At 37.8% G+C, this 13,058-nt stretch overlaps 1 long non-coding RNA gene across 2 annotated transcripts in view; it reads left to right on the top strand.

Annotated features, from left to right (window-relative positions):
• The first annotated feature begins 7,146 nt into the window (after positions 1-7,146).
• Positions 7,147-13,058, top strand: part of LOC149124658 (uncharacterized) — a 66,204-nt gene continuing 60,292 nt past the window's right edge. The window contains exon 1 of one of the 2 annotated variants that reach the window (XR_016213757.1): positions 7,147-7,533. This is a non-coding gene — a long non-coding RNA (uncharacterized LOC149124658). The remainder of the gene's footprint in view (positions 7,534-13,058) is intronic. The other variant, XR_016213756.1, reaches the window with a different exon arrangement.

Here is a 13,058-nt window from a genome sequence, read left to right as displayed (position 1 = left end):
CTCCAGGCATATCCAGACAAGTGGTGTGGAATTCGGGTGAAATTTAACCAAAAAATCACTGTCAAAGTGGTTTTGGAAAAGCACAATCTTTCTCTTCGGCAAGTGGATCCAATGTCATGTTTACAAACAGAAATATCATATTTCCTTGGGTTTCTGAAGCTTTCTGCCTAGAAAACTCGAATGTGTGTAGGATTTGATTCCATGTGGAACCAATTAGCGTTTGCCAGAGAAAACTAAAAGTCCCATTATAAAATTCACTCAAACCCGTGAAGTCTGTAGATAATGATCAGAAAACAAAAACAAACACAGAGGCTGTAGCAAGATCTCGGATTGAGATAGCCACAACACACTAGATAATTCTGCTTTCCTCCATGCATATCCAGACAATGTGTTATGGAATTCGAGTGAAATTTAAGCAAAAAATCACTGTAAAAGTGGTTTTGGAGAAAAGCAAACATTTTCTCTTCGTCAAGTGGATCCAAAGTCATGTTTGCAAACACAAATATCATGTTTGCTCGGGTTTCTGAAGCTTTCTGCCAGGAAAACTGAATTTGTGGAGGATTTGACTTCATGTGGAAGCAATTAGCATTTTCTGGTAGAAAACAAAAAGTTAGATGCTAAAATGCATTCCAAACCGTAAAGTCCATAGATAATTTCCAGAAAACACAAACACAGAGGCTGTAGCAAGATCTGGGATTGAGATAGCCACAACACACCAGGTATTTCTGCTTTCATTCAGGCATATCCAGACATATTGTTGTGGAACTCAGGTGAAATTTAACCAAAAAATCACTGTCAAAGTAGTTTTGGAGAAGAGCACAATCTTTCTCTCCGGCAAGTGGATCCAATGTCATGTTTACAAACAGAAATATCATGTTTTCTCAGGATTCTGAAGCTTTCTGCCTAGAAAAATCGAATGTGTGGAGGATTTGACTCCATGTGGAACCAATTAGCGTTTGATGTCGGAAAACAAAAAGTTACAACTAAAATTCACTCAAAACCTAATGTCCCTAGATCAAGTCCAGAAAACATATACAAATGCATAGGCTGTAGCAAGATCTGGGATTGAGATAGCCACAACACACCAGATATTTCTGCTTTCAACAAGGCATATCCAGACAAAGTGTGTGGAATTCGGGTGAAATTTAACCAAAAAATCACCGTCAAAGTGCTTTTCAGAAAAGCACAATCTTTCTCTTCAGCAAGTGGATCCAATGTCATGTTTACAAACAGAAATACCATGTTTTCTTGGGATTCTGAAGCTTTCTGCCTAGAAAACGCGAATGTGTGGAGGAATTGACTCCCTGTGGAACCAATTAGCGTTTGCCAGAGAAAACAAAAAGTATGATTATAAAATTCACTCAAAACCGTGAAGTCTGTAGATAATGATCAGAAAACACAAACAAACACAGAGGCTGTAGCAAGATCTGGGATTGAGATAGCCACAACACACCAGGTATTTCTGCTTTCATTCAGGCATATCCAAAGTGTTGTGGAATTCAGGTGAAATTTAAAAAAAAAAAAAAACCATCAATCTGTTTTTGGTAAAAGCACAATCTTTCTCTTCGTCAAGTGGATCCAATGTCATGTTTACAAACAGAAATAGCATGTTTTCTCGGGTTTCTGAAGCTTTCTGCCTAGACAACTCGAATGTGTGGATGATCTTTATCCATGTGGCACCAATTAGTGCTTGCCAGCAGAAAACCAAAAGTTACATGCTAAAATACTATCAAACCCGTAAAGTCGGTAGTTAATGTCCAGAAAACACAAGCAAACACAGAGGCTGTAGCAAGATCTGGGATTGACATGGCCACAACACACCAGATAGTTCTGCTTTGCTCCAGGCATATCCAGACAAAGTGTTGTGGAATTCGGGTGAAATTTAACCAAAAATTCACCGTCAAAGTGGTTTTGGAGGAAATCACAATCTTTGATTTTTACAAGTGGATCCAATGTCATGTTAACAAACACAAATATCATGTTTTCTTGGGTTTCTGAAGCTTTCTGCCAGGAAAACTCGAATGTGTGTAGGATTCAACTCCATGTGTAACCTACTAGCGTTTGCCAGCAGTAAACAAAAACTTATATGCTAAAATTCACTCAAAACCATAAAGTCCTTAGATAATGTCCAGAAAACACAAAGAAACACAGAGGCTGTAGCAAGATCTCGGATTGAGATGGTCACAACACAGCAGATATTTCTGCCTTCATCCACGCATATCCGGACAATGTGGTGTGGAATTCGGGTGAAATTTAACCAAACAATATCTGTCAAAGTGGTTTTGGAGAAAAGCACAATCTTTCTCTTCAGCAAGTGGATCCAATGTCATGTTTCTAAACACAAATATCATCTTTGCTCAGGTATCTGAAGCTTTCTGCCTAGAAAACTCGAATGTGTGGAGGATTTGACTCCATGGGAACCAATTAGCATTTGCCAGCAGAAAACAAAAAGTTAGATGATACAATTCATTGAAACCCATAAAATTGGTAGATAATGTGCAGAAAACACGAACAGCACAGTGGCTGTAACAAGATCTGGGATTGAGATCGACACAACACACGAGATATTTCTGCTTTCATCCAGGCATATCTGGACAATGTGGTGTGGAATTCGGGTGAAATTTAACCAAAAAATCACTGTCAAAGTGGTTTTGGGAAAAGCACAATCTTTCTATTCAGCAAGTGGATCCAATGTCATGTTTACACACACAAATATCATGTTTGCTCAGGTTTCTGAAGCTTTCTGCCAGGAAAACTCAAATGTGTGGAGGATTTGACTCCATGGGAACCAATTAGCGTTTGCCAGCAGAAAACAAAATTACATTCTAAAATTCAATCAATACCATAAACACCGTAGATAATGTCCAGAAAGCACAAACAAACACAGAGGCTGTAGCAAGATCTGGGATGTAATAGCCACAACACAACAGATATTTCTGCTTTCAGCAGGCATATCCAGACAAGCTGTGGAATTTGGGTGAAATTTAACCAAAAATCACCATCAAAGTTGTTTTGGTGGAATTCACAATCTTTCTTTTTTGCAAATGGATGCAATGTCATGTTTACAAGCACAAATATCATGTTTGCTTGGGTTTCTGAAGCTTTCTGCCAGGAAACCTCAAATGCGTGAAGGATTTGACTCCATGTCAAACCAATTAGCATTTTCCAAGAGAAAACCAAAAGTTACATGCTAAAATTCTCTCAAAACCGTAAAGTCGGTAGATAATGTCCAGAAAACACAAACAGCGCAGTGGCTGTAACAAAATCTGGGATTGAGATAGCCACAACTCATCAGATATTTCTGCTTTCATCCAGGCATATCCGGACAAAGTGGTGTGGAATTCGGTGAAATTTAACCAAAAAATCACCGTAATAGTGGTTTTGGAGAAAAGCACAATCTTTCTCTTCAGCAAGTCGATCCAATGTCATGTTTACTCACACAAATATCATGTTTGCTCAGGTTTCTGAAGCTTTCTGCCAGGAAAAAAAATGAATGTGTGGAGGATTCTACTCCATGTGTAACCTACTAGCGTTTGCCAGCAGAAAACAAAAATTTGTATGCTAAAATTCACTCAAAACTGTAAAGTCCGTAGATGATATCCAGAAAAAAAAAAAAACACAGAGGCTGTAGCAAGATCTGGGATTGAGATAGCCACAACACATTAGATATTTCTGCTTTCATCCATGCATATCCGGACAACGTGGTGTGGAATTCAGGTGAAATTAAACCAGAAAATCACCGTCAAAGTGCTTTTCAGAAAAGCACAATCTTTCTCTTCAGCAAGTGGATCTAATGCCATGTTTACAAACACAAATATCATGTGTTCTCAGTTTTCTGAAGCTTTGTGCCTAGAAAACTCGAATGTGCAGAGGATTTGATTCCCTGTGGAACCAATTAGCTTTTTCCAGCAAAAAACAAAAAGATGATATAAATCATTCAATACAGTAATCTCTGTTGATAATGTCCAGAAAACACAAATAGACACAGAGGCTGTAGCAAGATCTGGGATTGAGATAAAAAAAAATGGAAAGGACACTGCAGCTGTACTGATAGTGAATATCTTTGTGATTTCTCAACTGATTGTCCACCAACCGACTTTCAGGCCAGGCAGTAATTCTCAATATATTTGCAACAGTGAGACAAATATTGCAAATGAATTGGGAATTTTAGCCTTCTTTAGAGGAATGCAGCAATAACCCGGAATTAGGAGTGAAGTCAATGTGTATAAAGGAATGGAGACGCAGGTATCCTGAGATGGACTGTATGAATCAGAGAGGTCAGTATGTGAGGAGAAGATAATGGCTACATGTAGAGGAGCTGGAGACTCATGTGGATTGGCATAAGATACAAGCACAGTAGGAGCCACTTGAGGAAAGATGTGGTGTAAACAAAAGGGATGGAGACCCTGAAGCCAGCCCTTGCTGCAGGCACAAGGATAGGCTACTAAGAGCAGGCTTGGATGTCAAAGATTTTTAAATGCAAGATTACAAGGTTTCAGGAGCAAGATCAGAGATACATAAAGTCTGGCATAGCTGGAAGGCACATAGGGCTTGAGACATCATGAGGCAAATAGTTGGCAGAGTGATGGAGGATTGGCAAACACAGAAAGAAATAGAGGAGCTGTCATATAAATCAGTGCACAGATAAATTTATAGGCTCAAGATATTATGTGAGAAGACAAAGACCTAATCATCGTGACATCCTTCTTAAGATCTCAGATGAACTATACAGCAATACAGGATAGTGAAAATGGAGAACATCATCAATATAATGCCTTTAGTAAGACTGTACAACAGAAACAAATAATAAAGGAAAAGTGTTTTTAAAACATATGAGCAAACGGTTGGCACTGTGGCGTATCAGGTAAAACTGCCGTCTGCAGTGTTGGCATCCAATATGCATGCCAGTTCAAGTCCCAACTGCTCCACTTCCAATACAGCTCTCTTCTATGGCCTGGAAAAGCAGTAGAAGATGGCCCACATCCTTGGGCCCCTGCACCCACATGTGAGTGCCAGAAGAGTCTCCTGACTCCTGGTTTCAGCTTTGCCCAGCTCTGGTCATTTCAGCCATTTGGGGGAGTAAATCTGGGATGGAATACATCTCTCTCTCTCTGCCTCTGCTTCTCTGTAATGCTTCCTTTCAAATACATTAATATTTTTATAAAATGAGTAGAATTAATAAAGACTAGTATAATCTTAAGAAAAAGTAAAAATATGCAACACAGATAACCATTGACAGAAATCCAAACAGCATTGTTCTTGACCAAATTAATAAAGTTTAGCAACACAGTTAAAGAATATTCTGAAATGCATAGAAATAAGTTTTTTAAAAAAAACTTAAACCCAGAGCCACCACATTATGAAATAAATTTATCAAAAATTTTCAATAACATAGGAATCTGCTATATAAACAAAATAAGTTGACTCAGTGTTTGAAAAATCAAACTAACCAATGAACAAATTTGAAAAGCAAAATTTCTGGCCTAGATTTGTAGAATTTCCCTCATATTCAAGGCAGTAAAACACTCCTCAATTTCCCAGATTCATAAACAGTGGTAATAAATATGGAATATGATTTAATTTCTTTTACATTGATGGCACAGTCAGATCAAGACATGAACTAAAAAGGAACTTAAGGAACATATCTGTGGGGAGCAACTGGGAGCAACTCGGACTAGACTAAGTTACTGGAATTAAGACTTATTCTATGCATCTGCTCTCCCACAATATGGTGCCGAGAAGGGAGAAACAGCTTCTACACAGCTGCCTCCAGTTCAACCAATAAACTGTAGGACCTACTCCTGATTGGAGGAGAGCAGCGTACTCGGCGTGTGGGTAGCAGAGTTGGGATTGGTGGAAGAGGACTATAAAGGAGGAGAGAGACAACATGCACCAGGAACATCTAGGGGGAACATCTATCTGAATAACACCTGTGCAGCCCCCAAGAGAGCCAGCCGGCGGTGTGCTGCTCCCCCGTGGAAGTGGGGAAAAGTGGCAGGGGGAACCGCCCTTCCACGGAGGTGGAAGGGACGGTAGCCAACCCAGGAAGAACCAGCAGCAAACCCAGGGAGGGCCGAGCAGACAAAAGAACAGCGCAGGGTCCTGTGTCGTTCCTCCACAAAGATGGGGAGCAACATAATGGTGCCGTGACTCGGATATGAAGCCTAGGCAGGGTTTGGTGTCGTTCCTCCATGAAGAGGGGGAGCGACACATATCTTTATAAAAAGAGGTACAAATATTTTAAGCAAAATGTTAATATAGAGCAAAATATGAAATCACAAGAGATCAATAAAAAAGCAAGATAGAGTCATAGATGCCAAGGTGTTTAACATTTCTAAATAAATCATGTGAATAATTCATGTGGAAGAGAAACACGAAAAAAATCACATGGTAACTGCAATTAAAAGATGAAAAGTTTTGAATAAAATTAAGCATCTAATCACAAAAACAAACTGTGAGTAAAGCAGTAAAAATAGTTATTACTTATTATAACTAAGATGGGCTGCAATGCACCTATAATATAAAGCATAATTGTCATAGAACACTGAAAGCTATTTCCCTCGGAACACAGCTGCACAAGCTGCTCTCCTTGTATTTTCTGTCTTCAACAATGTCCTAGATGTGCAGTTAGGAAATTTAAAAAACAGAAAATTTTATGTAGAAGGATATGCTTTTAAGCAGCAAAACCATCAATACATGTTAATTAAACTATTATATATGGAGATAATCCCATAAAACTCAAAACAAATAAAAACTGACCAGAGAATTATGCAGGATTACTGTGTATAAGATCAATATATAAACCCAATGTGTTATGACATGCCAGTAAGAACGAAACAGACAACAATATTAAATTACAGAATACAGAACTACAAGTGAATATCTGTAATAGAAACAAGAGAAAGAGAGGTCAATCTATGTAATGCATTTTTTAGTATCTTAAAATAGTCCTGGAGTCATTTTTTTTTTAAAAGTCAAATGACCTTAAAAAAAGAGCCAATCATATAAATAATATAAAGACCCAGAATACCGGAAAGATTCAGCATTCTGTTACACGTGAGACCATTATTGAAAGTCCAAGGGTCACAAGATTTTAATAGGGTCCTGGAAAAAGGAGGGAGGGACAGTGCTCTGATGTCATGATCATCAGGGAGGTGAGAGCGGCCCCTGCTGTTGGGAGGATCAAGCTGCAAAGATGAGGCAGTTTCAGACCTGAGACCAAGCAGAGTTCCTCTCTGCCCCCACCTGCCACAACCCCAAGCTATGGCCCTCATGCTAGGAGCATTTGGATTGGCTGTGTGTTCTCTGATGTCATGCATGCTCATTGTTAGGGCAGACTTTAAAATCAGGTGTTCAAAGGCAACACTGCTGAACCACACAGCATCTTCTTTTCTGGCATCCCAATGTTAGGCTTTCTGGGTTTGTTCCTGAGAGAAGTCTCAGGTGTTTCACCCATTGCTGCTCTGTGAACTTCCCTCACCACACTCAGGAGCCCTCAGGAGGATGCTGGGACTCGTTGGAAGCTGGAAAGTGGTGAGTGTCAGAGACCAGTATTCTATGGTCACAGGAGGTGAGCTGGGCCAGTAGCCAGGACCCTGGTGTCCTGTCCTGTGTCTAAAGGAAAATGGTTTGTGTGAACCCTGGGGCCTCACAGCTTTCCAAATTGATGGTGGTTACAGAATCCACATGGAGAAGTGAACTTCCACATGTGATCTGATATCCTTTGGTTGAGAAATGAGGTCACTAGTTTACAATTCAATCCTGTCAGCACAGCTCTTCCTAGGTTCTGAGTCAGGTTTTGTTTGATGCTAATTACAGAATAGTACAGACTCAGTAATTTAGAAAGAAATGGCATTTGTCTCATGGTTTGGGTCCAAGGTCAGAGGGCAGTATCTGTTGATGGTCATCTTGTTGGCAGAGGTTTGGGTGGCACAGAGACCATATGACTGAATAATGAAATTGCAGGAGGTTCAAATATGAAGTAGTTTCTATAGCACACACCTGGGAATAAGCAGTCACTCAATAATCACATGAATTGATTTAGCCTAATCACTTCATTAGGGTCCCGCCTGTTCCCAATGATTAATCTCTCCTAATTGGGATTAAATGCCTTCACACCCTTGTGTGGAGAGTAATATCTTTGTAAAGGCCAATCATTCTTCACTCCCTAACCCCAAGCTAACTGGTGTGAGAACTGAGAATCAAAGAAACTGTTGAACACATAGTAGTTTCATTATACATCCAAATTTGGTTTAGTCAAATGATAGCTTGTAGCACTTGAGAATATCTCAGAATATCAGATTCTGCTGGCTATAAAATGGCTTATAAATTTGAGAGTTCATTTGTGACTGGTAAAAGAAAAAAAATTCTTTTCTCTTCAATGCCTGTACCTTTGATTTTAAGACTCAGATATTTGATGGGTGATATGAGTGGCTATGATCCTGTCTAATACACAAATTTCAGGCCATAGCTAAGCTCATGCAAGTAAGAAAGCTTTAGAGGGGATCTCTGGATAACTTCATAATTTTGACTGGAGCCAGAAAATCAAATACATGCTTTTCATTGGTATATGCCTGGGATGTGTTTACACTAAAATCTTAATCCGTTATGTCTACTAACTCTATATTATGTCAGAATTGAACATATTGAACAATTGGTAAGTAATAGGTGTTATAGATGTGTTGTTTGATATTAAGCAAACAACACACATTTGGTGTTAGTGATCACGAAAATGACTGCACAGGTCACAGACTTAAACTGATTTTAAGTGTTTGATTTCTGGTGAGAATTAAGACCTTGGAGGAGGGAGCCAATGCAAACTGTTGGGAGGGAAAAGTAAAAAGTGTGGAACTCTCAGAATGAAATGTTCTGGCTGCTGAGGTTTGTCTTAGTTGCTGAGAGTGAATCCCCTTAGTCTGCATCTCCTGAGAGTGATCCCCAAAGTCTGGGAACCTGAGTTTGGTGTCCCTTGATACTGTGGGATAAATAGGTTGTTTCCTTTTAATTGCACTTAGGACACCAGTTTAGAAATTATGTGCCATGGTTTCATGTTAGACATATATACTCTTGCATAGATCCCTAATATACAGTAATAAAACCTGAAAGGAAGACAATTGTTGATATCTTTGTTTTCTGCTAAATTTGAATAAGAATGTTAACATCCATAGAACTAATATTCAGGAAAATATAGGGGCCTTGGTCAGTTCAGGTATTTTCCCAATCTCTTCTACTTCTGCCCCCAAGAGGAAAGTCCTGGTTCTTTGATGTTTTTGTTTGCTTACTTTCTGTTTCTCTAAACCATGAGTTTTGCTAGCTTTGTTTGGTATTTGTGACAATATCTTTCTTGATTTTTATTCCTCATCTGCTAATTCTTGGCCTTTTTTGTTACATTATGGCAAAATGCTGTCATGTTATAGATTGTGTATAGACTGTGCTTCTGTAGGAAATATTGATAGTTAAAATGGATTGTCTATCTTTTCTTCCATATATACTGATTTTTGTGCCTTTTCAACACTTGAAGTGACCTGATTTATTTATTTTCTCCATCTAGTGTTAGCTGATGTATCTTCACAATGACATATGGATAACTATTAATTACCCCAGTTGGGTATTTATACCATTGTGTTTATTTGTTCTGATAAACACTGGGCAATCCTTGCAGTTTTGTAAGCATTTTTCTTAAATATTCTGATGCTCTATCTATGAACACTGATATGAAACATTGTACTATCCTCATAGAAAATGATCTGCTCATCTCACTGTGTAACCCTTTTAAATTTTCTGACACAAATCCTGATTAACCTGAAGTGCATATTGGTTTTCCAGGCTTCAATGTAATGGTGTTATAATGGACCATGTTTCTGCATATTTTCTATTTAATCATTTTATATCTTCATTCTATTTTACTTTTGAAATCTGTACATATGTATCTTAAGTTGACAAAAATGTAATGTATTTAGCACATAAAATTGGTTTGGAACACTATTTCTTTGGAAGCTCAGATATCTTATAAAAGAATGCTCTCAACTCTTTACTCCTATCATTTATATAATGTCTGTCATTATTTTTAATGATCAGAAACTGTAACAACACTGTTCATTGTTAAGTTTTTATTAAAATGATAATATTATCTGTTAGGTTACATTGGAATAAAGAATACAAATATTTTGCTATACTTCCATTTGCTTTCAGTCTTGTCTTTACTTGGATGACTTCCAAGACTAAGTTGCTCTTTATGTCTGATGAATTATTTTCTAATTTACTTGATAGAAAACAAGAGACAATGAATGAGAGAAAGAGCTCCTATTCACAAGTTCACTTTGCAAATGCTCACATCTTCCAGGGAGGGATCAGATCTAAACCTGAGAGCAGGTAACTCACTTCAGGTTTTCCATGTGGGTGGCACAAACCACATGTCTTGAGACACCATCATGACTTCCCAGGGTCTGCTTTAATTGGAAGCTGGAGTTAGGATCAGAATCAGGAAATGCACCCGGGTCCTCAATCGTGGAATACAGTTTTATTAATCTTAACAGTTACCCTAAGCCTTTTTTTAAACTGAAATACATGGATCCAAGTTTGAACATCATGCCTGTAATTTGACAACAGTATAAAGAATACATGAAATAGTATAAAGGGATGGGGTCATGAGCAGTGAGTTAAGCCACGACTTGGGATGCCCTCATCTCATATTTATCTTCCTCATTCAGGTCCTGGCCATTCCCCACTTCCAATCCAGATTCTTGCTAAAATGTATCTGAGAGGCATTTGATGATGTCTTAAGTACTCATGTACCTTCTGCCTCCATTGGAGATACAAAAGGTGTTCCTGGCTCCTAGATTAAACTGGAACCAGTCCCAGGTTTTGCAAACATTGACAAGTGAACTAGTGGATGGAAGATCTACCCACTACTGTCCCTCCTCCTTTCAAGTAAATAAATACATATTAAAACCTTACAACTATTCTTCCATTTAGGTTCAAGTTTAGCTTTGCAACAATGACATTCATAGAATATCAGAAAGTCATGCAAGGGATCAGAAGAAAGTTCAATGGGAAAGGCAACCTTGATTTTTAAATTTTAAGATTATTTAAATAATCCTTAGCAGGACTGGAGATTATTGCCTTATTACTTTCTTATGCTTTGTAAATGATGTAGTTTGGTTAATCACATATTGCAGATAGTTCATTGATAGAATATAGAGACATTTCTGATTTTTAAAATTTTGCTCAGTGTTTGATTAACACTACTTGTATATTATTATTACAGGATACAGTGCAACATTTGAGTACACACACAACATAATTTAATCAATCTAGAAAATGAGGATTTTCCTTGCTTATTTTGTGTTAAAGGCCTACAAGCTCCTCCATTCCAATTTCTTATACAGTGTATCTTATCATGAACTAAAGTCACAACACCATATTATGGAACACTGCAACTGGTTCGTTCTTTCTAACTCTGTTTCTATATCTGTTATCCTACCACCCAGTATCTTCAGTAATGAATCTTCCCATCCTAATTAAAACCATTTATATTTATATCCACCATTTTTTAGAAACCCATATATCAGAGAACATGTGAGATTTATTTCTTCCTATGCCAGTCTTACTTCACTTAAGGATCTCCAGTTCCACCCATTTTGAAGCAAATAATATTTCAATCCTTTTTAATCACTGAATTAGGATTGGAAAACCTGTAACACATTGATAAATTCCTAGGTTGGTTCCAAATATTTACTACTATTAATAGTGCTGTAGTCAAAACAGAGAGCAGAAATCTCTTTTGCATGCGGATTGAATTTCCTTCTGATACATACACAATGGTTGGAGAGGTTTATCCCTTCTCATTTTTTGAGGGATGGCCATACTAAGTCTTCATAATGCTCAGGCTAACTTGCATTCTCATCAATATCTTATATTTTAAAATATTTATTTATTTGAAAGTCATAGTTACAGATAGAGAGAGAGAGAGAGAGATCTTCCATCCACTGGTTCACTCCCCAAATGGCTGCAATGGCTAGAGCTGGACCAAAACAAAGCCAGGAACCAGAAGCTTCCTCCTGGGTCTCCCATGTGGGAGCAGAGGCCTAAAGACTTGGGCCACCTTCCACTGATTTCCCAGGCCACAGAAGAGAGCTAGATCAGAAGTGGAGCAACTGGGACTCAAGTCCCCATATGGGATTTTGGTACTGCAGGTGGCGGCTTTAATTGCTACACAACAGTGCAGGCTCCAATAATTTATTAAAGTTTTCTTTTCTTCATACCCCACTAGCATTTGTTAGTGAGGTGACACCTAGTATATTTTGACTTGCATTTTCCTATATAATAATTATATTGCATGTTTTCCCATTTTTGTTGGCCATGGGTATTTCTTCTCTACATAAATGCCTGTTCTGATCCTTTCCCAATTCTTAGATATATTTGTGCATAATTTCAGCAGTTTCATATGTATTCTGTATTTCAGCTCTTCATGAAATGCAGAATTGGCAAATACTTTATCCCAGTCTACTGGGGTATTAAAATAATTTTATTCATATAAGGTAAACAAATTTCATGTATTTCATATACACAGACTTAAGAGCATACTATTTCCCACCCTAACCTCCCTCTTGCCCATGCTCGGACCCTCTGTCCTCCTTCCTCTCTTATTTTTTCCTTTTTATATCTATAATTGTATAATTTTGATTTATTTTATAATCACAAGCTTAACTCTGCACCAAATAAAGAATTGAATGGAACAAGTAGAAAAATCACTGTTTATCGAGAGTATAGACAAGGATTGTAAGCAATAACAAAACTCAACATTGCATTTTTGTGCTTTGCTTATTTGTGCTTTGTTTATTTGTTGATTTTGTGCTGGTTTATTTGACTGAGAATAATGGCTTCCATATGCATATATTTTGTTGTAAAAGACAAGATCTTATTAATTTATATAGCTGAGTAGTTTTGCATAGTGTATATATACCACATTTTCTTTAACCATTATTCAGTTGATGAATCTCTAGGTTGATGTCAGATCTTAGCTATTGATCTGCAATAAACATAAGGTGCAGACAAGT

The sequence above is a fragment of the Oryctolagus cuniculus genome, chromosome 9 (assembly GCF_051225735.1).
Source record: "Oryctolagus cuniculus isolate XC-2025 breed Fujian yellow rabbit chromosome 9, ASM5122573v1, whole genome shotgun sequence".
Taxonomy (NCBI): domain Eukaryota; kingdom Metazoa; phylum Chordata; class Mammalia; order Lagomorpha; family Leporidae; genus Oryctolagus; species Oryctolagus cuniculus.
The sequence above is the reverse complement of the archived record's forward strand: the minus strand, read 5'-3'. Positions and strand labels throughout refer to the sequence as shown.